The sequence below is a fragment of the Larus michahellis genome, chromosome 7 (genome assembly GCF_964199755.1).
Source record: "Larus michahellis chromosome 7, bLarMic1.1, whole genome shotgun sequence".
Taxonomy (NCBI): domain Eukaryota; kingdom Metazoa; phylum Chordata; class Aves; order Charadriiformes; family Laridae; genus Larus; species Larus michahellis.
The window spans coordinates 10,096,331-10,120,510 of NC_133902.1; the positions used below are offsets into that span (position 1 = coordinate 10,096,331).

General features: G+C 40.5%; 1 long non-coding RNA gene across 1 annotated transcript in view; it reads left to right on the forward strand.

The window, feature by feature from the left end:
• The window catches only part of LOC141746432 (uncharacterized), a 48,635-nt gene that overhangs the window by 9,037 nt on the left and 15,418 nt on the right, over positions 1 to 24,180 (forward strand). Inside the window, exon 2 of the long non-coding RNA XR_012588353.1 lies at positions 23,027 to 23,150. This is a non-coding gene — a long non-coding RNA (uncharacterized LOC141746432). The remainder of the gene's footprint in view (positions 1 to 23,026; positions 23,151 to 24,180) is intronic.

The following is a 24,180-nucleotide window of genomic DNA, read 5'->3' on the forward strand; positions in this document are numbered from 1 at the left end:
AGGTGTAGTTTTTCTGTTAATGCTAAGCTGCTGTGGGAGAACAATCACAATTATGTACTTTTTAAACTAGTTTTTAGTTAAGATTGATTTCAGAAACAAGGGATAAAAGTAGAAAACAAGCAAAACTTAAAAAACCCCAACCTGTCAAAAATATCAATGAGACAAATGGTTCAGTTAAAATGCATTAATATTGTGTTCAGATACCCTTTCTTCAGGATTGTGTTCTTGTGAAAAACTGTTCTCTCCTTCAGAACTTTCTAATCTTTCTCTATTAAGCTTTCACAGCTTGTTCAAACATGCTGTAGAATATCTGTCATTTTCTATTATCATTTTGTAGTCTTTTGTATGTCACTTATGAACAAAATATTCAATTTCATCTGTAATAAATTGTATGCCTCTGTTCCATAAAGGGTCTGTATGTGGGTGCCAAGGATCTGGAGTATCATGCAGTCCCCTTTCTGGGACCTTTTTGGGAAATCAGTGTAGCAAAAATATCTCCATAAGAATATAGTTATATTCAAACTGTGCTTGAGCATGGAAACAAACACAAACCTTGCTAGACCAGCAGTCCTTGTAAAGTAAGCTCTGGTGTTTAGTGCGTTGGTTTGGTTTCAGCCGGAATCAAAACCTCTGATTACTGTCAATGAAAAGTGATTATATAGGCTGTTTGCCTCCCATCGGGCAGGACAATGAAAGCCCTGCCACATTTTGAGTATTTGTGAGGAGCTTCATTTCATAAATAAAAGGCATGGGGGATTTATACCGCTGAAATAGTGATGATAAAGGGGAAAATCATTGATGCCTTTTGGTTAAAGGGGAGTGGGAAGAGCTGGCGCTGTGAGCTGCTGTGTCTGCGGCCCTGCTTGGCTGAAGAGGCCCCAGGGAGCACTGGGCCCCTCTGCTCTTGCTGCGGGGGAGCTGTGCCCCAGGCCGTGGGGGAGAGCAGAGCCAGCTATGCTCTATGGCCTGGGCACTCAGCTGAAAGGCAATGGCAGGCACTTTGTGTGGTGAGACAGGAGCATTTTGCTCGCCCTCTGTTATGAACACGCTAATATGAATATTGGTTCTGGTTTTGTGGTTTAAAAAAGTAGAGAGACAATAAGAAAAGCATTGATTGCAGAAATTGCATGTAGCACGAGGTGGCAGTAATGCTCTACTGTTTTGCATTCACCCTTCTGCAGTTGAACAGACATGAAGTTAGAACTGCAGAATGCGAAGCTGAGAATTTTATTTCCTTAGGGATTACTTCATCACCCCCTTAGCGCCCACTCATTCTTCCTGTTTTTCCCTGAGGTCTGGGGGGAAGCGGTGGGACTAAGTGGGAGATAGGTGTGAAGCACGTCTCAGTCCTGAGCCGCCTCCTTCAAAAGCATGCAGAACTGGTGTCTGTTTGAGGTTGATGTTGTAGGAAAATGGCTGGGAGTGAGTTCTTAGGATTAGTCTAAATGTGCTTACCAACCCTACCGCCACTGTGAAACCTGTGGTACCTCCAGGGCCCATAGAGCTGCACAGGAGCAACATGGTAGAGATAGCACAGAGTGACATCTAGGTGCAAGGAACACTCAATCATGCTGTGGCATGTTACTTACTGAACAAGACAGGTTCTTTTTCTCTGCTGAGCTCTCTAGGGATCTTAAAATCAGATCTGGGTATTGGCTTATCATAGGCTTTGCTCGGGAGTGGCACTGTGCTGGCCATAAACACTTGCATTGTTTTCAGCTGACATGTGCAGAAGTTTAGTCTTGGTGTGTGAATGCCAGATCTGTGTCACTGTGGAGTTGCTCTCCTGACCTGGTGACTTGCATAGGCCTTTCCTGCTAATGACTTATTAATTTTTTCCCTTATGTCTCCCTTCCTGAATTTGTCAATACTGTCAAATATCTATTCCAAATTATAATTTCACAAAAAATGGGCTTTCATTCATTCAAAGATAGTATTTGCAGTCCTCTCAAGAGCAGACCTGGGATTACTTACTTTAAAAATATCTGCATATTATATGCAGAAGGGGTAAGAAGTACTAGAGTTCACAGTCAGCCATTAGATACTGTGGTACAAGCCCTTATCTCAGGACAATTTAATATCCTCTTGGCAAATTTGGGCAGGTAGGTGGCATATGTCTGATTGCAACAACATTGTCTATTGTTTTCCTTCCAAGCTACAACCCAATATTGGGTCTAAAGGCCAGATATGAGGCATCTTTCTTTGTCTGCATTCCTAAGATAGCAATGTTTGAAGGTAATAGGGTTTGAGGGGTTTTTGCTTTGTTTTTTTCCTTGTGGCTGTGTTATTTGTTCCATTTCTAAGGTTGTATCACTGTCCCTGTAAGTCTTTTGGGACAGAGTTGGAAAGGATTCCAGTGAATGTTTTTGCCCTTTCATGTCCTTGCTTTTTGTCTCGTTCACCGCTCTGAAGTGGACGCAGCCATCCTTTCTTCCTGACACAAGCATAATTGCTGCTTTTCTGATGCAGTTTTGATATGGTGTGCCAACGCTTTGTCTAGAAACCTCTTGAGTGTATGGGGATCCCTCTGAAGTGTTGATAGTTATAGTTATGTGTGTTTGCACAAAGGGCTGTCAGTGCAGTGAGGGGTCTCGGGCTGGGCTCATCTCATTCCTTTAAGTGAAGAAAGCCCCATGCATGGCAGTCCGGGTCCCAGCAGATGTCACTCTTGGCTCGCAGGAGAAAGCTGTGTGTGGAGAACTCCCCCATTCTGCCTGCAGAACTGTTTTTCCCTTTGCCTGCTGCTGTGACACTACCTTGGTATGGTTGTCTTCTGTTCTGGTACAGTGTTTTGCATTAGCTGCATGTATCATGGGAAGAAAAGAGGATGGTGTTCCTGTGGTTGAGTGTGCAACATGTAACTGCCCAACGTTACTGGCTTTTAGGAACACAATTTTAGTATGATTTACAGAGATAGCTGGTTCAGAGGCATCCACACTGTGTCTGTGCAATGGCAGGCCATGACTTAAAAAGCATCTGTGATTTGCCTGTATCTGTCTGATTAATTTGCTGAGTAAGCAATTATATTTCCACAGTTATTTTAGTGCACTGGCAACAACATTTAATTTTTGCTGTATTTCAAAATGTAGCGCCTTCCAAATGTGCAAATGATGTCACACTCATCCTTCTAGGTGACAGATATTGAGAATTAGACCTTGGGTTTTTTCCCTTGGGTCTTGTCACCAAGGGTTAGCCAAATGTGCCAAGGCTAGTTAGTGACACTTGGTAGACTGAAACACAGATGAAAAATTGCACCTTGTCCTGCTGTGTCCCACAGCCCTTTAGAGCTGTGGGAGTGTGAGGGGTCTGGGTTATAAGATGGTATTTTGGTCCTACTGTGGAAGGAGCAAAGGCTTACTGGGCTCAGGCTGATTGTGGAAAAGCATCTTTCTCCTGACTGACTATTGATTTTATTTATTTATGTGTTTATTTTCAATAAGATTTTGCTAGGATCTTAGGAACTGGGACGTTTATTTTACCAGCTTACTTCTGCATTGCTTAATACAGCCTAAAGCACTGTTTGACCATGGACAATATGTGTTGTTGAGCTTGCATGGGTATTTTTGACATACATAAATGCATCCATATGTGGCTTTTTGTATACAGTAAGAAAGTTGTATCATTGCTCAAAAAAGCAGACTGTAGCTATTAAACATATGCTAAAGCTCAGAGTTTCCATTAATTTAATACACCATGCGTAGCTGGAGAATATACTGTACAAACAGGAGATTCCCGCTCTAAGCAGAATTGGGATTCGGGATCTCATATGTTTTGTATCACTTCCTTGTCTTGACTCCAACTTGAAAGTATTGAAGTGCTTTTTGGTAAAGTTCCTCCCCACCCTACTCCCTCCCAACCTCCCCCTTTTTTTTTTTTTTGCCTCCCTTCCAAATCCTTTCACAAATTTTAGCTTCAAAATTAATAGCATCATCCTTGTGGTGCCAAAGTGTAATGGGGGAAAAAGAGATATTGGCACTATAAGCTGTTGGAGTGGTTTTTGCTACCTATGGGCTTTGTTCTTCGGTATGCGGTCTGACTTGTGCATGCTCCTGAAAGATGGGCATCCACAGAGCTTTGTGTTTTGAGCCAGGACTGAGTCAATAGTTTGAGACTGTGAACCAGAGAACTGTTCATTGGGATGTACTGACTTTGGCGTGACCCAAGGCTTCCTTGGTCACACAGTGCTGGCTGGCCCACTTTCTCCAGAGGAAAAACCACCAGGGTTTTCTTCTGGGCAATTTGCCCAGAAGGCCAATTGCATCCTGGGCTGGTTCAAAAGAACTGTGGCTAGCAGATCGAGAGAGGTGATTCTCCCCCTCTGCTCTCATGAGACCCCATCTGGAGTACTGTGTCCAGTTCTGGAGCCCTCAGCACAAGAAGGACATGGACCTGTTGGAGTGGGTCCAGAGGAGGGCCACAAACATGGTCCGAGGGCTGGAGCCCCTCTCCTATGAAGACAGGCTGAGAGAGTTGGGGGGGTTCAGCCTGGAGAAGAGAAGGCTCCAGGGAGACCTTAGAGCCCCTTCCAGTCCCTGAAGGGGCTCCAGGAAAGCTGGGGAAGGGCTGTTTGCAATGGCATGAAGCCATAGGACGAGGGGCAATGGTTTAAACTAGAGCTGGGCAGGTTTAGATTAGCCATTAGGAAGAAGCTCTTCACCATGAGGGTGGTGAGACAGTGGCACAGGTTGCGCAGAGAGGTGGTGGAGGCCCTGTGGCTGGAGACATTCAGGGCCAGGCTTGATGAGGCTCTGAGCAACCTGATCTAGTTGAAGATGTCCCTGCTGACTGCAGGGAGGTGGGACTAGATGGCCTTTAGAGGTCCCTTCCAACCCAACACATTCTATGATTCTATATCTGTGCCTTTGAAGGAGAGTCAAGCTGCAGAGTGCTCTGAACATGCTTACTAGCCAGCAAATGTAGGGAGGATGTAGAGGAGGGTGCTTCTGCTTGCTCTTGGGAATGCGTAGCCAGATTGCTGGCTTGTTATTACCTGTTTTGTTTTGTGCTTTATTGTTTACTAATGCAACTGTTAAGACTAGATGAGTTAAGGTAGTAGATATACCATATGCTAATAGATATACCTGCTTGAGGTTACAACCACGCCTTTGTTTCTCTGTGTGGACATACCCTGGGAAGACACTGTGCCACGAAGCTTCAGGCATGTGTGTGGTCCTTTGTACCTAGGCTGTGGTTCAGTTGAGTCTTTTGGGCCTGAAAGGTATCGCAGAGTAACTCTGTTTCTTTGTTGTGCATTTGATGGGCAGGATGTTTTCTCTTGTGTCCCCCTGTCCATTCCCTCCCCCCATTTGTGACTATTGCCTCTTAAAATGCTTGCACCACTTATTGACCATGTAATTATTTAGCATGTTGCTTTAGACTGACACCTTTTGTATATACATTGTCGGGTTAAGGCAAACAGTGTATTCATTCGTGCATACAGACCTAAGCTTGCCTTCCACCAAAGCAATTAAATTCTAGAAATGCACCACAACTGCATCAGCAGTCAGTAATGTCAAAATCTGCTTGCATAGCATTGGGTAAGCTGTTCTTTTCTCTTGTGACTCATGTGTGTTCTCTCTCTCCTTTTTCCTTTTTCTTGGTGGAGACTAAGAGCTGGATACTTGTCAAATGCTATAACGTGAAGTTAAACATTTGACTTGGGGAGAATGACACATTGACGCTTTTCATAATAATTGCTTCCTACACTGGAAACCTCCAGCTGTTTTGGTGGAAATAACATGATGTGACTGTGACAATAATATGGTCTTAAAGCCTGCAGAATGAAAGTAGAAGCTTGTAGGTCCAATTTTAGTTGAAAAGTAGGGTTTTTAACCTTTATGACACTGATCATGAAGATGACTAGACATGGAAATTAAAGGAATGCCAAGAAAATTCTTCCAGTTGTTCGCACATATGAATAGGTATTTGTTGAATGGCTTTATGAATAAGGATTATTTTTTGTGTCTTTGCAGCAGTAAATGTCAGGAATGTCCTTTGAAGAGAAATAGTTTTAGATCCTCTTTTTAGTTTGGAGAATTCAAATTGCAAGATCCATATCGCAAGATCACCTGTTCAATCCTGATGCCATGCTAATGGAGGTAGCAACAGAATCTTGGAGGCTGTTTCCCTCTGAGGAGAGTATATGTCCAGTCCAAGTTGAATGGAAGGTCATTTGAAGGTTGCTCTGTAGTGAGACAACTCTGGGGTAGCTTTCCATCCTATAAGCAAAATTATTGATTCAAATAACAGTCATTAAAGTTAGAGCTGAATGGGGAATATTTATTTTTAATTTTTTTTCCCCACACGAAACATTAAAGATTGGACAGTAAGTGGACTTCTAATGACATATAGAACTATTCTGTGAAAGGCTGAATATGGTAACTTTCATTATGGTATTTTATTATCTATTTCTTTGGAATTAATGCCTCTATCTCCCCTCCCCCAATAAAAACAGGATGAACATACAACTGCTAAATCTTTAATGTCTCTAATGGCCTCTTGATCATTTGCATTTCAGATCTTTCTTCATACACAGTAGCAATTTGCAATCTTGGAATGTGCTGCTGATTGAAGCTGAAGGTGCTGCTTATTATTATTGTTTTTCCCTCATTCAGCCCTAGGATGCAACAGATAAGACTCTACTGTGATATTTCTGGAGATTCACTGCTGAGATCTCAGCATCAAAAGGGTACAAGCTCAGCTTAATTGTTTTCTAAAGGGAATATGCATTTATGCATCTTTCTTTTTGATGACAGGGATTCAGAGAAATCGTTAAAAAAAAAAAAAAAGCAGCGCTTGTTGAAGACTGTAGAAAGGCGGGTAGGCAGCAGTGCAGTAGTCCTTGCCCATTGTTTTTAGAAGATGATCCCCGAAGTCCCATCTTGTAACTTCATTAAGAGATGCATTAAAATTACTTAAGTTCCTTGTGTTTTGTCAGTGGTTACAGAGCCACTGATGGAGCAACCACTGAAAAAAACAACTCATGCGACTGAAATGTGTTATTAAACGATGGTCCACTTCTAGAAAATGCAAAGTACAGGGTCTTGAGTGTAATTTAGGCTGGGTAAATAAGTCTGTCAGAGGAACCTGTTCATAGAACAAGTTACTTTCTCAGCCTGCATCATGCTGAGGTTAGTTATGCCAAATGTCACTATAAAATACCAAATCCAGGAATAGCTTTCTTAAATCGCAAAATCCTAGTCTGGATTAAATTCTTTTATGTCTGTCTGAACACAACCTGGAAGGTAGTTCACTACTGTAATTGACTTATTCTGGTTTATGCTAGTCACCAGGACATTTAGTCTACTTTCAGTTTTCAATAGAAGATACTGCAAAGTTTTTCTTCTTTTAGTCAGCTTAGTGGGAGGTACCTTAAGAGCACCCTTTCTTGTTGAGGCAGGAGAACAGTTGCAAGCCATTTGCAAAAATGTGCTTCTTTTACATCTTGAAGTCTTTGTCTTTTTGTAGGGTTGCCAACAGATAAATCTGGTTGTCTGTTTGGTTTTTTTTTTTTTTTCTCTTAAGACAGCAGTTTCTCTCTTTCTGGGCCATACCAGATCCTGCTTGATCTTTCTTGGGAGCCCTTCCATATTATTACTGCACTTTTGTGCTTCTGTGAGTGTAAAGCCATTGAGGACTGAATCTGTTACGTATCCAGAATAAACCCTCTGCTCTTACTGGAACGTGGAACCAGATACCAGATAACTGGATACCATATTTCAGAATTTGCTAGTTACAATTCAAAGAACACACAGATGCTATAACTATATCCCCTATTTTCCAGCTTAAAATGTTAGACTGAAATGAATACTTCCCATTAGTAGGATCTTTTTTATGGCACAATCATTCAAAAGTCTCAATAGCTTTCTATGTTTAGACACAGCATTTTAAAGTGCAGTGCCAAGTTTACTCCAAAAGATACCTAGTTCCTCTTATCTTAAGGAAAGGCACACGTTATTTACTGCACAACGGTCATTGTCACTGACAGCTATCATGAATAGCTGTTCAGTGAGCCACTGCAGGTAGATTGCTTAAGCTTCTCCCTGCTTGTAGTGATGCAGGTGGATACTAAGCTTGCCAGAGAGGCTTGTGGTGCATATGCCCTTGTCTGCTATGGACACAGACCAGGTGTCAATGCTGATTCTCAGCCTGCAGCCTTGATCTCTGTGCCAGTGACAGGAAAGTGATTTGTCTGTTGGGTCCTGGCAAGGATAGGTTAGATGCCCTCAAGAGTCTCTGTTTTTCATTTGTTGAGAACTTGAAAGCTTCTATGTGATTGCTCATCTGCCTTGAGGGTTAACTCTCCTGTGGTGGGATAGAAATGTGTGTTGGCATCCCTATTGTTCAAGGCTATCAAGTGATCTGAGCAGCAGTGTATTTGGATGCTATAAAGCTCCACTTGATTTATTTTGCTGGATGCATGTGCTGTTGACATACATACATGGATTGAAAGTGGCCAGCAGAAATGTGACCTAGATGATGAGGGGAAATAGCCATAGTCATGGAGTAAACGACGAGATATGTCTAGTTTCTCACTGTAACTTAAAATCTTGTGGTTCTTTTGGTTGACTGAGGTGACTTGATAGTGCTCCAGCATGCTTCTTCCATTCCCTGTAAAGTGACAGTTTCTGCACGATATAAACTGTGGTTTGTAATCTGTACAATATCTGTTTTGCACCTCCCACTGAATTTTTGCAGTGCATTTTCCTTGTGGTTACAGTTGCCTGGCTGTTGGGTGTCTTTAAGTACCTATGCAGTTAAGTGTCTGTCCAGTTCAGCACGTAGCTTTGTGGCAGTTTGTGTTTAGTGTGATTCCTGTTCGTATACAGGTACAACAGTGGTGGTCAGCGCTCGTCTTGTGTGTGAGGTCAGATGCCGATACAGGGACAAGATATCAGAGGTGATTTTTGAGGCTGCTCTGAAGACAAGAATACTTGTCACTTTATGAAAAGAGAGGTTTGTTAAGGTGTCTGGCTAAAGCAGGAGAGGATCTGATGATCCCTGGTGGGTATGACTCCATGTATTTCATCCCCATTAAAATTTGAAGGACATCTAACATGTTTTCTCATGCTGTAGGTCTTAACTCTTAGTAACATGAAAGTGGACATGCTTTGTAAGAGAACTCTGCTCTTTTTCCTTATAGAATATTAAAAAAAAAAAAGTAAAAGTATTATAAAAGAGGAACCCAATGATCTGTCTGGTAGTGTTGTGCTGGCAAACATTGCCTGCCTGTTTTTCTCAAATGTATGATCACTTGCTCTTTTTAAATCACTCTTCACATCTGAACAGCAATACTGTTGAAACAGTCACTATTTAGGAACATGAATCTGATAGTTTCATAATTTCTTCTGTCTAAATTTTACTGCTTGAAGAATCTGTATTTTGTTTACCATAAGACTCATCTGTTTTTCCTGTCTTTCTTTGTGTCTCTGTAATAACCTGGTTTTGATACACTATATTCCATAGTTCAGTACTTAAGACAGACACTTTATTGTTATTATTATTGAGCAACTATATTCTAGAGGGTTTTTTTGATGTAGTACATCTTGCTCAATCTGTTAAACCAAGGCCTTCAGATCGCCTGACCACAGTAATCGCATCATTTTTTCATCCCTACTTCCAATTCTTAGTTGGTGACTCATACCACACATAGACACCATATATCCTCATTCGAGCAGTCCAATTTACATATTGCTACGATCACACTGAAAGTTCTAATAAATTTCCCTCAGTGGCAGAAAGCTATTTGAATAATGGCTGTGTCTAAAACTGTCATCTTAATACCTTTGAGCTTGTCATTTTCCTGGAGCTTATTACTCATGTTTTAACGATAACCTGTAACTGATGTCGTGCTGCATGGTTGTCTTCTAAAACCCCGTGAACTTAGCACTGTCTGTGGTGGCACTGCAAGTACTTGCAGTCCTTCAGGGTTTATGTAAGCAAACTGAAACCAAGTCTTCACATGTGCTGGATGAAGTGCTGATCACCTTCTTCCATGCCTGTTTAGTTGTGTTTTCAAAGGAGCAGGTGAGAGCCTTCATGAACCTTGTCACAGGAGACAGCTTTTGCTTTTGTCATGCATGTATTTTATAACAAAGACTGTCTCAGGGTGGCATTTCATTTACAAATTGTGTATGATCCATGCACTGTCTCTCTTCTGTAACAAACTTTTCTTTTCCGATTCAATATTTATCCATATATTTGGTGCTAAAGAATATGGAAATACTGGTGATGAGGGGAAATCATTGGATCCACATGGAAGAGCTGAAGTGATGTTTGGGTTATGGTTCGCCTTAGCTGGGGAAGGAGATGCCAGAGCTTCCCAGCCAGTACTGAAAGTTGTTGAAGCTGCTGGGAAACAGCAGTTACTTATGGGAATGTGTATGTGACTGGCAGTTGTTGCAGGTTCCCTTTTTTTAGTCAAATGCCCTGTAGTTGGAATTATTGTACAGGAGGTATTATAAATAGCTGTTTGTTCTTTATTTTTCTTGTAAGTGTGCAATCTGTTTTAGCCTCCTCTCCTCTTTCGGCTTTGTTTGTTCTTGCTTGCCACATTCAGATGTGCTTTGCACCCTGTGACTTGACTAGTTAGAAGCAGGATAGAGAAAATGAATGTTGCGGCCATCCATTGCACTAGGACTGTTTTATGAAGACAAACCACTTGCACGTGATAGATTAGTTGAAGTTTTTCAGTTAGTGTCCTAGGTAGGCTATCTACTTCAGCCAGAAAAAAGAGGCTATCTTCATCTGTAGAAGGAACTCAGTCTTTGAATGGATCGATAGACACATGAATAATGAAAATGGTTGTGACAAAGGACAATGTACTTTTTGCTACAGGGCTGATACACTTCATGTGGAAGTGCAGTAGGTGGAGGGGTGTGGTGAATATGTGCTTGCATATGGGGTGTAACCACTACTTGAACGTGGTGGTAATTTTAAAGTTAAATGGTCTCTAGTCTGGTAAGAGATTAGGTGGGGAGCTGGGTTTAATCTTTAGAGTGGCATGGATTTGTTTTTGTTGTTTTTTGGTTTTGTTGTTTATTTGTTTTTTCGTGTTGAAACAAGAGTATCAACCTAGAGCAATAGCTGCTAGACCAGTGCACTTGCTCAAATGCTGAGGAAAGCTGGTTTAAGACCCTGCTGCAGGTGGGTGAAAGCAGCAAGTGAACTTGGATTCCCATGTTCCAGGTCAGTGTCTTATCGAGGAGGATTGACAGAGAGGCTTCTCTTCTGCTTTTTCTTATGTTTTTAGCTTTTGTTCTGATGCAGCGTGACATCGAATGTTCTTTCTTACAGAATTGATCTCTCTCTAACTTTTTGTAAATGGTACTGTTCAGGACCAGATATTGCCAGCCAGTAGTGATGTGCACCTTTCGGTGAAGGCCACTTTTGGTATTAAGCATCTGACCCAGTTTCCAATGAAATCACTGTGCTTTTGGCCTAGGGAGCCAGTAGGAACAAATATCCAACATGTTGGGAAAATGGACTGTCATGTTGGGGACTGGGAATCTGTGAGTTCAGCTCCTGCTTGCTCTCTGTTTGCTGTCCCCAAATAGAAAAAGGTTAGATGCTTGCATATATGGTCAAAGTACCCAATACGCTTTTTAAAAAAATAGGTTATAAGGGTTATCTGATTATGAAACACTTGCATGGGTTTCCACCTTAGCTCTGTGCAAAACTGGGGAATTGAGCAGCTTAGGTAAAATAAGCTAGAAAACAAGTGTAGAAAATGCCAAGGAAGGGGAACAACATTGCCCATCTGTTTATCTCCTCTTCTCTGCCACTAGGTATTGTTTTTTGAGTTGCATGGAGGGTTTTATATCCTAGATGTAAGTAAACAGACTGCCTCCCTGTGAGATATTTGCTGCAGTTTGTCACCCTGTGCAGCAATCCAGTGATTTCGGTACCTTGGCTATACAAGCACATGCTGAGTTGTTGGAGCACAGTCAGTCGGGCAGGTGGCTGCACAGTGTCTAATTACAAAAGGGTAACACGGGTTTCTGTTGTACATATATGTAAACATAAATCAGGCAGGAGATAATGAAAAAATATTCTTTGTCTGAGTCAGGCAGCAAAACAGGAAAGAGAATTAGACAGCAATAACTGATGAACCTTTGCACTAACTTTGCTGGGTGTCTCCTCTGTGGGAGCTATGACACATTTGTCTCTTGAGCTTCTTGCATCAGACATGGAAAAAGTCAGACCTGCCTCCTGCGACCTGAACCAGGAGGTATGAATTAGACTCCCCTCTCTTGTGTGTGTGTTCAGCTACTGCTTATAAGAATCAGTTCTAGCAGAAATTCCCCCCTCGTAGGGGGAAAAATGCAGTGGCAGATATTAGCTATGTCGCTACTACACACATAAAAGGAGAGGTTACAGTCATCCAGCTTTGAGAACTATGTGTCAGTCTGGTTTAACTGAGTTCACGTGACATGCCTGCTTTGCAGTGGGGGGATCAGATTCTTCATGTTTGCCTTTTTTTTTCTTTTTGGAATAAAAGTTGTGGAACACAAAGCTGAAGTGTTTTATGCATTAGGTAACGGTATGACGAAAGGCAATCTCTGAGCTACAAACTGCTACATAAAGTGCATGGTTTAGTAGACTGTTCTCAGTTTAGTCTAGTTTGTTATTTGTGTGAGACTGGTACTTTTGGTACGTTAATATTCCAGTGGAACTTGGACATTCATTGCTCTGAGCCCTGCACAGAATATATGCAGAAATACTCCCGCTAAAGAACTGTAGTCCAATGTCCAACATAAGCAGAGGACTGGAGCCTGTAGATGGTCAGATGTCCAGCTGGACATAGACCGCCAAGTCCAGCATCTCAGAGTGGAGTGCATTACCTCCTAATATATAGTAAATATGAGTAATATATAATATTACTATACTATTACCTCCTAATATATAGTAAATATTATACTATAAATAAATAGATAATAAATATTTGTGTTTAATACAGCCATTGATCCATGAAAAATCTGTAATACAAAAAGAATGCAATAGATAGGTTGCCAGTGCTCTGATGCTATGTATTTGCTAGACGTGAAGGGAAGGTCTGTTTTTAAGCAGCGTGCGTTCTCGGTGCAAGTACTAAGCCAGCTGGCATTTCCACACTCACTTTGCTCCTAGCTTTATGGAAGACAAACCAGACTTTGCCTGCACAATAAAGAGGGAAAGAGGAGGAGGTGAGAGGATATCTCTTTATTGTATTATGGGAAGTGGAAATAGGGAATTTGGATTGTGCTGGATAGTATGAATCCAAGGGCCACCTTTGATGCTAAGGCTGCTGGCAAAAGTGATTGCATCTGTTAAAATATGTAGCCTCTGAGATGTCTGAGAACTGTTTTGTTTCAAGTTCAAATCTGACACTGGGAGTGCTAAGGAATATTTTCCTTCTGCTTTTCATCTGTGACTAATTGATGAATAAATTAATGTACTGTTAGTGTGAAATGAGAACTGAATTATTTATACTTGTATTTTTTTGGTAAAGACATGTAAGTCACGAACAAATAGTGATAATAAATTGTGGTTGGTGTGAAGTCAATAACTGACTGAAGCACTGGAGCTAGATGTTTTAATAATGTGCCTAACCAACTGGAGTGTGTGTGTTTTTAGGCAGGAGCTCCATGAATACCTAGAAAATTGCTTTTTAAACGTACCTGAAAAATTGCGATGCCTCATTGAATCTGTTTGACCCAAGGACTTGCAGAGAAATAATTCCTGTCTACGGGAGGGCCACTTACATACACAAAGATTGTGAAATCACCATGGAGAAACCCACCTTTTTTTTTTTCGTTTGATCCAGACCTTCAAATGATAGCATGTGTGTCTTTGATTTCCACCACCCTTCCCCATTTGTCATAAAGAGGAGAGAGCTAAAATACCAGCAAGTACTAATTTTTTTTGTACTTCCAAAGGTGAAGAATTATTTTTTTCATTAAGGCCATGTCCCTGCAAATATGTGAAAAGAATAAAGTATGAGGTGTTTTAATGTATCATGCTAAAAAAAATAAAGGCTGTATCTGTGTCATAGTTCAGAAGGATGATACGAAGTTGTAGCAGAAAGCACTGTCTGGTTGAGGGAGTCCAAGTAGAGAAGAAATACGGTGCTGTGGCCCTGAGCTGTGCTTATGCCTGTCACAGGCACTCTGGGAGACCTTGAAGAAGCCCTGGTGGAGGTTTCTGTCTCAATTCCCTAGCTCTAGTTTTGCTGTTATCTGTTTAGGTTGTAAATATTCAGAAAATGCTCTGTCTTGAGGTATGTACAGCAACTAGCACATAAGGTCTTGCTCTCAGGGCACTGTGGCAATATGAATAATAATCCTTAGCCTGAGAAGCAAGGCACGTTTTCCTTTTGCAGCATAATAGCACTTTAAATTCCTCTGCTGTCCTAGGGTAGATGAGTGCAGACTCAGCAACATAAGGAGGCTCTACAGAAATATCTTTACGTATGCTATGGGTTTGTGACTCTGTTTCCACAGCCATGTAAATGAGAAGTAACTCTGCTGAAATCAATGTTTTATGTACTGGTATATAACTGTGGGAGAGAAGAACAGATTTATTTTGAAAAATGGGAACGGCAGCTTGCTTAACGTTTCTTTCCTTGCATTAAAAAAACCTAAATGTGTTGATGATGTTTTTCTAATGGGCTCTAAAGACTCAGCCCTTAAAATGAGCGGGTTCATGAATAAAAGAATTGTTCCTGGCAAGGGAGAACTGCCAAAAAATATGCTTAATTTATGGCACTGAGAAAGAAATACTGATGTAATGAATGAGTTAGTTTTGCCATTCGATTATGCAGCTAACGTTATGGGTACTATAATCTTAAAGTTGTTTCCAGTTTCTATTTTGTTTCCTTCCTACATCATATAAATACTGCAAAGTAGTTTCTAGTTTAAGAAGGGTGAGTACTGTGAAAGGAGCAGTTCCCTTTGGTCTGTCTCATGTTAACTTGCACAATGCCACGTGAATGCAGTTGCCTATCAAACACATCAGCTACCCACATGCTGACCTAACTGTCCGGGTTGTCTGTTCTCATTAGACGATGTGGATAATGTCCATGAGGGAGAAGGCTGCTTCATGTTGACAGGTGCCCTTGTAACATGTTTCTCTAAGATATTCTAATTATAAAACTAGAACGTTCTTCTGTGTTGTGTTTTCCCCGTCTAGTGACTTTTTTAAGGTAAAGGAATTCTGGTTTTCGTATTTTGACATGAGCAAAAAAAAAAAAAAACTCCAAAAGGGTTGCTTTTGACTTTGTAGTATGTTCTGCTGTGGACCCTGAGCATCAGCTCTTGGGTGGCACAATGCTCAAGAGAGCAAACGATGGAGTCTGCTCTCATTTTGAAAATTCAGAGAATGGGGAACTTGGACCAGCAGATTTCATGATGGTTATATAAAACTGACTGAGAAAACAAGTTGCCTGGCTGGCAGCTACTGTCTTTACTAATGACCTGTCTTTGTTATGTTTTAAAATTGAAGTGCAGTGGTTCTTTGCCAATGCTTTGAAGGAGTGTCATCTACTCTGCAGTGCTGATTACCTTTAAGTGCTAACATAATCTTACTATTTTGTAGTTCTCAAAGCATGCTATAACAGAGATCATATTTATCTCCTGAAGAATTTATCAGCTGAAGAAATGGTCAGATAGAGGAGCTGATGGCCTCCCTGAGGTTTAAAAGTATGTTCAAAAGCCAGAATTAGGAAAGAGACTCAGTTTGCAGGCAGTGCTCTACCCACAAGGCATTGCTTCTAATTCAGCTGGTTGAACACCAGTTGAATTCTGATGCCTGATATTATTGTCCAAAGTTTGGTGTATTCTTACTGCACAGCAAATAATATCTGATCCACTATGAATGACTGCTGCCAAAAGCTGCTGGGAACGGAAGTGATTCATGATCAACCTTGTTTCTTTCATGAAGTAATATGGGTGCAAATTTATAGAAGGTGGGCTAGTTTTGTCAAGCAGAATAAGATCAAGGTTGGGACTCAGAGCATTGTGTGTTGGTCTCTTAGATCTGTAAGGAATTTCTTGAGAAGCAGTCCCCAAAAGCTTTAAGGTGCTGACACTGGGATGTAGGCAGAATTCAGGTGTGTAAGCCTGGAAGTCACGGTCCTTAATATCCACTCTCTTAGCCTGCAGGCAGCTGTTTTCATCCGGGAGTTTCCACAAGGCCCTACCTGGGCATGTGCTCTGGACTGCCTTGGGAATAGCACAGTGCCTTTCTTCTCTGACTCATGAGTCCTCCACTGAGCTGCTTGCAGCATTTCTATTTCCAAGGGACATCTTGTGGGATGTGTTTTAAACATGTTAATGCATATTACAAGATCATGTCAAAAGTCAGCTCAAAACTGTAGAAAAATGAGGGGTGAAAAGATGGTGATTTATGTGTGGCTTAGCATTTAGGGCAGTCTCCTGCATATGGAAAGTTCAAAATTCATTTCCCTCACCTGCCTGCCTCCAGCTTAAATCTGCATTGTTTTCTGCCTAGGACTGACTGTGAGTTCCCAGGCTCTGAGGTGTCCTGACTGGTAGGGCAGTGAAGGGTGCGAGTTTGAACAGAGGAGAGGAAACTGAAATTGGGCTTCCTACATCTTGGCCATATGCTCTGATGACTTGAGCATTGAGTGAAAGAGGAATGTCGCTACATCCCATGTCAGCCATGTTTCAGAGGGAAGACTGACTGAATTTCAGTAGAAAGATGTTAAGTGAACAGCTCACAAAGATGTTGTCAGATGTATGAACTCTAACAGGAAGATGGAGCCCTGTAGGAGAAGCAAGATACACCTCCTTCTGAAAAAGGCGATTTAGATGGCATTTAGCTCAGCGTGGGGGTTGGCGTGAACACCATGTGGATGAGCTGACTTTCTCCATGAAGCACTTGGTGAGCTTATGAGCTTCATTCACAGTGATGGATGGCACTGGTGAAAATGGCTTAGGTATCTGTGGTGCTCTTCATTGTAAGAAACCAGTCTCTTTGGAGAGCTGGTCCTTGACTTCTGTCCAGTTCAGTTGCACACTTATGAAGAGAGTAACCAGGGCTGCAAAACTGGAGTGTTTTGTATGAAATGGGAAGAGAATTTTGAGTCCAGCAGACCTAGAAGTTTCCTTAGGCAGAGGAACTGCCAAGGTCTGTTACGTTACAAGGCTTTTGGGGTTTGTTTGTAAAAGTATGTCTGGAAGATGTCATGAATGTATAGATCTAAGGCTGTGGAATGGAACACTAAGGGCTTATATTAGGTCTTAAAATCCATTCTCTGTGATTGTATAGGTGCCTTTCAAACATTGCTGGAATTTCACATATGTGACTTGGGTTATTTTAAAGTAGAAAAAAGGCAGACAACACCTTATTTCCTCTCCAAAATAACCTTCCTCGGTTCATTCTCTGTCATTCCCGTGTAACCTTGACTGTTACGAGCTTGTCAGAGTAACATGAGGGATAATTTACATCAGAGTCCCTGCTCCTCCTGTTAGTCCTCAGGTCTTTGCCTTTGATTTTGGTGGTTTGATGGTTTATCTCCTGACTTGCTTTATTTGTAAAAGAAGGTTGGATGTATGAGCTAAGGGCTTAGATGAGCAAAAATGTGCTATTAGAGTGCTAGAGAAATCAGGCTCATAGTTTATTCAAATGTAGCAGTTCTTGAATTAAAAAAAAAAAAAAATCAGGATATGATTAATCTTTTGAGAGTGGTCCTTGCTTGTAGGGTCCATTAGTGTCTGAGTCTGTAGCTTTTTATTTGCCTAAGGAACTATGAATTCAGAAGGATTTTGTCTGGCTTTTGCAAAGGAAGTTTCATTTATGGCTGTTGTTTTCCTCCACTGAAGAAAATTGAAAGCTATTACCTGGTAGTGTGAAGAGGTGAGTGGATAGGGCATTGCTTAGATTGGCTGTGCTTGTGGTAAATATTCCTGAGTACAATGCAATGAATAGAAAGCCTCAGCTTTAATTGACAGACTCAGACATGAAAAGAGAGACCTGTTTGATGCATTTCTCATTACTGGGCAAACAGAAGGTCAAGCTAATTAGTTCTCTTGATAACTTGCTTACTCCACTGTGGGAAAACTTGAGTGTGTCTGAACAAAACTGGTTTGCAATGCAACAGAGAATTACCTTCCAAAATCATTAAAGAAACATTAAGGAAATCACAAGTGTAATGCACCTGAGCAGATTACAAGGTTCTGTTAAACCGGTGCATATTTAAAATTAGCTCTAATTTCTGCCTTCATTTAATGCACCTTCATCTCTTTAATGAAGACTCTTGTGAATTTTAACAAAGGGGGAGCTGAAAGCGTCCCAAGACGGCACTGGTTTTGCAGAAATAATTCAACCAGTTGTTCTCTGGCCAGATTCAATGTTTGATGGTACTTACCTAGTTTGATTCCAATGAACGTGCGCCCTGCACTGAGGCTAGTTTTGTCTCTTATGTTTGTCAATGTATATTTCATAATTATGGAAGTTTAATGTGGTCTTGGTAAGCGGAAATTAGTCAAGTTAAATGTATTGCTGTGTTTTACCTAAGAATGAAGAATGTTTACAGCAATCTTGTGACTTGAATCTTCATGGAAATTTGATGTGTTGTGCTCCACTAGACCAGTGAATGTATATTTATTGTTTGATTAAACAATTTTGTAACCTTTTCATAAAGGTCTAGCGCTCTGCTTCCTTATTCTATATCCTACAAAATTGTGTGATCTGTTGTTCTAGCTATAGTATGCCATCCTAAGCTCTCTGGTTTTGCATCCAGATCTAAACAGTGCTGGTTCTATTTCAGGTGTAAACCCAGATGCATGTCTAACGCAGTTTTCTTTTAACTGATAGGGCTTCTATACACTTTGTTATTAGCATATACGAATGGGAATCAAACAGGATCAGGATCCTAAAGTGCTGCACAAATGTAGCTTTAAAATCTGCACACCTTGAAATCAAAATCAGCAGGTACAGTGGGGGAGCAAATACATACTTTTTTTTTATCCACACATGGGAAGCTAAGTCTGGGAGAAATCAAGTAATTTACTGTAGCTCCCTTGGGAGGGCAAGTCTAGGGAAAATAGTTGGAATCCAGATCTCCTGAAATGGTGGTCTGATTCCCCAGCAGCGGAACTACTTTGCACATAGTCCAAAAAGCAGAGAGCATTTTGGCAGTGCAGGTTTAGGTGCTTTGTGCAGTGAAAGAATAAACCTCTGGGAATATACTCGAATGCTTTCTGATAACAGTTTCATAGATATCTAGTCTTTTTCAATGAGTTACTTTTCTCCTTAAAGCTGTTCTGTGGTTCAAATCAAGAGTGGATACAGATTTTGAAAGTAAAAGTAATTGAAGATGAGCTCATTTTTAAAAAAATGGGAATTATTTAAATGTATATTTTTCTGTTGGGTTTCTCTTGTAAAAAAGGGCCCATGTTTTAGCAGATTATAGCAAAATTTGGTTTAAACATCTGTTAAGATTTTTTTTTTAAAGATTCTAAATATGAATATTGTAGGAAAGTACATCTAATATTAAGTTTCTCTTAAGTTTGTTTAAGGCCTAAATGTCAACTCTTTCATATCAGGATCATTCCTGTTTACAGTAGAATCTAGTTTTGTGTTTAACTTCCCCTTTGAAAGAGAAGGGAAAAAATGTTTTCATTTTTATTGGTATCTATGTAGCTAATTCTTCTCTTCTCATCACTTTCTTCTGTGGTATATTCCCTGCTGGCTCCTTCTGTTTTGCCTTGACATCTAGACTTGGATCATGCATAAACAACACCTGATGGTGTCAGTGGGACCACTGCATACATGAGTGTCCTCACAGTAGTGCCCTGCCAGCAGTGATGACATTCCAGCCCCGAGTTTGACTTTGATACCTGTTCCAAAGGCAGCGAGGAATATTTTGCATGCTTGTGTTTAAGAATACATGCATATAATTTTAAAGGGTTTTCTTTTTCACTTAATGTGTCTGAAAGGCAGCCCATACCGCGCTGCTAGTTTAAATCTTGACTATGAAAGTATACATATATATATGAATTGTGTATGTATATAAGAAAAAAATACATATTGGAACTGTGCGAACATCCTACTTTTTCATATTTAATATTTGTATTTGTCAGTTGCTAAATGAATCTTTGAATTGTTTTTGATGCATAATTTATTTTGATGCATCTCATTGGCTTTTCAGAGAAACCTAAAGAAGTCATGTTACAAATGTCTTTAATTCAGACCTTAGACTCTCTTTCTGTAGCTGTTGTCAAGATAAATGGAAATCAGAGTTTCCATGTGCCATCAACAGATGGCCAGTCAAAAGATCTTTCTTTTTGCTCTAAAGTTTACAGTTCATTCCTTTTTTTTTTTTTGCCACAGAGCTACATAAGAGATGTGAAACTAATCTGGATGCAGTTCAAATAATGATGTCACTTTATGCAGGTTTACTGTGTGGCTTGTAATAATTAGAAACCATGTGTAATGGTGCTTTTTATTTTCTCACATTTTGATTTGTGTTAATGGATGGCAGCTGCTATTTGTATTACTAAAATAATGACAAAATCTTTTGATTCTGGTGTTAGTATGGATGAGAGCATATTACTGGTCATAGCGCTTAGTACTGTTAGTGTTCCCCATGGCTCTGTGTGGCAGAAACTGCCCATGTGTGTAAGTGAAGCCTACTTGAACTGTATTACTACACTTTAATGAAGTTCTATTAAAACTGAAGTCCTCATGGAAACCTACTATTAAAAATTCAGGATTTGAATGTTGTGGTGTGTACTGAGAAAATCAATGACTGATCTGAACAGAATGAGTTTTATTGAGTAAACAGTGAATAAGGCCTAGTGGAGTCATACTGATCTGCATCAGCTGAGACCCTAGAGTAGCAATATTTTTGCTATTTTACACCTTTGTTCTTCCTTACATAAGCATTTTAATAATAGAGGACGTCTACTTTAATACTGGGTTTGAGAAATAAGTTTTATTTGTTAGATTTGCAGTAAGAGCTGACTGGTAACCGTATTGCTGGAGGTGGACCAAAGTGAAAGTCATACTAATATTTTGTCTTTCATGGCCTCATTGTGTGCTAGGTACGTGGAACTGAGTCATCTCAGCCTAAGAGGAGCAATTATACTAAAATCTAGAAACACACTGGCTGTAAATAGAGGAGAGATTGTTTTCCTTTTAAGTAGAAGTACTGCTACAGTAATGCAGGGTAGTTCTAAAAAAAAAGATATTTTATAGGACGTTTGGAAGGTCTATCTTTTGCAAGACCTTTTTTTAAAAGATTTTTTTTTTTATCCCCCTGCCAGCAGGCATCCCCACTGCTCTGTGGTTAAGAGTTGCTGTGAGCAGAGCTGAACAGGCAGTGGCTGCAGAACACCAGATGCAAGCATTGATATCCATCCCCCTGCGCATGCCAAGAAATAAGCCCAGCAGTTAATTAAATGGGTCTTTCCTAAGTCCACATTGAGAAATTATTGCCATTTGAATTTTGGTTTTCTCCCACAAAATTTGGTTGTAGGGCATCAGTTTAAAAATTTTGGTGAGGAGGCGAGGTCAAGAGGACAGGAGTAAGGGTAAGAGTAACTCTCTTGGCATGTGCAGCTTACTTGCAACTGAAACTGGGAGAGAAAGGGAGAGGTGCGTGCAGGCTGTCTTGGGGTATATAATGATTATTCATTCTTTTGTGGGTATTTTCCATCAGAAGGAGGTGGCCTAGTCTTCTCTCCTCTCTCTCCCTGAAGAGGCTGCTAATGATTGATCTGGAGCATTTGCTGCATGGCATTGTGGTCAAGACAATGTTTTGCTGAAGTTTTATAAGCCTTAAATAAATATAAACTATTTTGAAATGAATTTATTAATGCAATGCCCTTCCTCAGAGTATTGAAGATACTCTTGCATCTAGCTATTTTCCCCCCCCCCCCCCAGGTAGACAAATATATGCTGTCTACTTGGAAAGGTGATGAGCTGCTCATGGGGTAAATGTGTTTGCCTTAAAACTGCTGCACCTGAATAAGATGCTGCTGATGCTTTTTGGACTTTGTGTTTTCTTGCAGATCTGTTACCAGACAACATCCAGTATTAAGTTTTTAATAAGCACTATTTAATAACTTAAAATAGGAAAATGAAAATACTTTTAATGCTCAGGGAGAATCATACTGCAAATACATTAAGCAACTTTGCCACTTCAAAACTGGTTATGATGTTACTGTCTGTAGGACTAGAGTTCCTGAATGGTGAAATGGTAGGTTGTGGTCCTATTTTAGTGCTTTCCTCGTGTTAGAAATATAATCTTTTTTTAAGAAGTAAATCCTAAAACTCTTCCTTGTCATGTAAGCCCATGAGGATAGTGCACACAAATAGGATGAGCATCATGATAAAATCATGAGTCTGGCTGCAATGTGTGTTTGTAAGTCATCCCTGAATGGATTGTTCTGTAACACTAGCAAGTACTTTGAAGTCTTTTTGAAGTAGACCAGTTTTAAATTAGTATATTTAGCAATGACCTGCTTCCTCTTCTACTTCAGATCAAAGTTTTGAGGCCGCTGTTCTGCAGCAACAGGCTGTAGAAGTTTCGGTGGATGTGGAATGGGAACCCTATGTAACTTCTTCCTGGTCTCTTGCATGCTAGGGGCAGCTGGAAGTACAAAGGTTGATGAGTCCTGAGCTCTAACCTTCAACATAGCACTGTCTGTCCTAGCAGGCTGCTGTTTGCTAAAACTTGAAGTGCACAGTTTGCAGTTAAACTAATTATGTATCGGAATTAAACACAAATGAAGCATGTGCTTATGCAAGAGCAGTAAGATGTGGGCCTGTGTGAGTGAACAGAAGTAGAGGAGGCAGAGATGGCAGCTCATGTAGAGCAGAATTCAAAATACAGTGTTACATATATATCTAGGAGAAGAGGAAACTGAAGCCACTAAGTTACAATTGCTTGACTCCCTTTGCCTCTGAACCACAGAAACAGTATGCACATTTTAATAACGTTGTGGTATGAGTAAGGACATCATTGTGCACAATTCTTTTGCTGACTCTAGTAATAAAGCATTCTGACCTTTATTTATAGGACTGCCTCAAGGATCTGACGGGAGGAATCGAGTATGCTGCCAAGATATTAAATGAAATTCCCCAGAAAGACATTCAGTGCACTAAAAGAGCCTCAAAGGCAGAAAGGGAAGGAAATGGGCAAGGTAAGTCATACATAATGATCTCGGTTGGCGTCCATTGATCTCGTCCAGCATCCTTTGAGAATGAAATATCCATAAAAGTCTTTTAAAAGTCACTTCGATATTCTGGGTAGTGTTTGTGCTCAGACATGCATTGTGCAGAAGTAAGGTTAACTGTGACGAGACATTTTCTTTTCACCCAACTAATTAAAAAATAAAAATAAAATTGTTACCTCAGTCCATTGCTGTTAATCTGAAAAGTCAGCAAAGAAATACATATTTTATCCTGAATATCTTCAACTCTGTATTTTCCACTGGTTTTCCCTGAGGGAGAACCATCAGCATGGGACTGTACTAGAAGAGATGAAATGTCCCTTGAGCTTGTGTGCTGTCTCCAGCGCAGGCCAGTGATGGATACCTGGGTGAGTATAGGAACAGAGCAAGCACATAGAGACAATTCTGAAGAACATCACTGTCAGCTGTCTGTGGCACGAAGCCTTTCTGAGCCACGTGAATTTATCTGCTTGGTTTTTGAACTTACATAGGCTACAAGCACCCACAGAGCCTTGCAGCAAGAAGTTCTAGAGGTCAGTTACATGTGTGTAGTTAATTACCATTTCTATGTTGTGTTTAGCACTTCCCCTAAAGTTTCACTTGACGCTTCCTAGTTCTTATTCTGTGGAATTCACAGGAGCTGACCCTTACCTTTATGCCTCATGTGATTTCAGATCTCCTATCCTCCCCTGCTATCTTCTTTCCCACCAGAGAAGTCCTCATCTACTTAAGTTGTTCCTCATACATAAGTTGTTCTGTTTACGTGTCTAAACTGCCTGCTTATGAAGATTTTGTGGTAAAAGGAAAATGGGTGTTTTGGAGGAGAGCTGTCTGGAGTTCAGTTGTGGGGTTTTTTTTTGTTTGTTTTGTTTTTACATCTCTGGCCTGAAAACATAGCTCTTGAGATGAGAAATCTCCTCTTCCTCATATCCAGCAGTAACCAGGAGGGCCTATATTTCAAATGACTATATAAAGCAAAAGGTATTGATATCTATACATC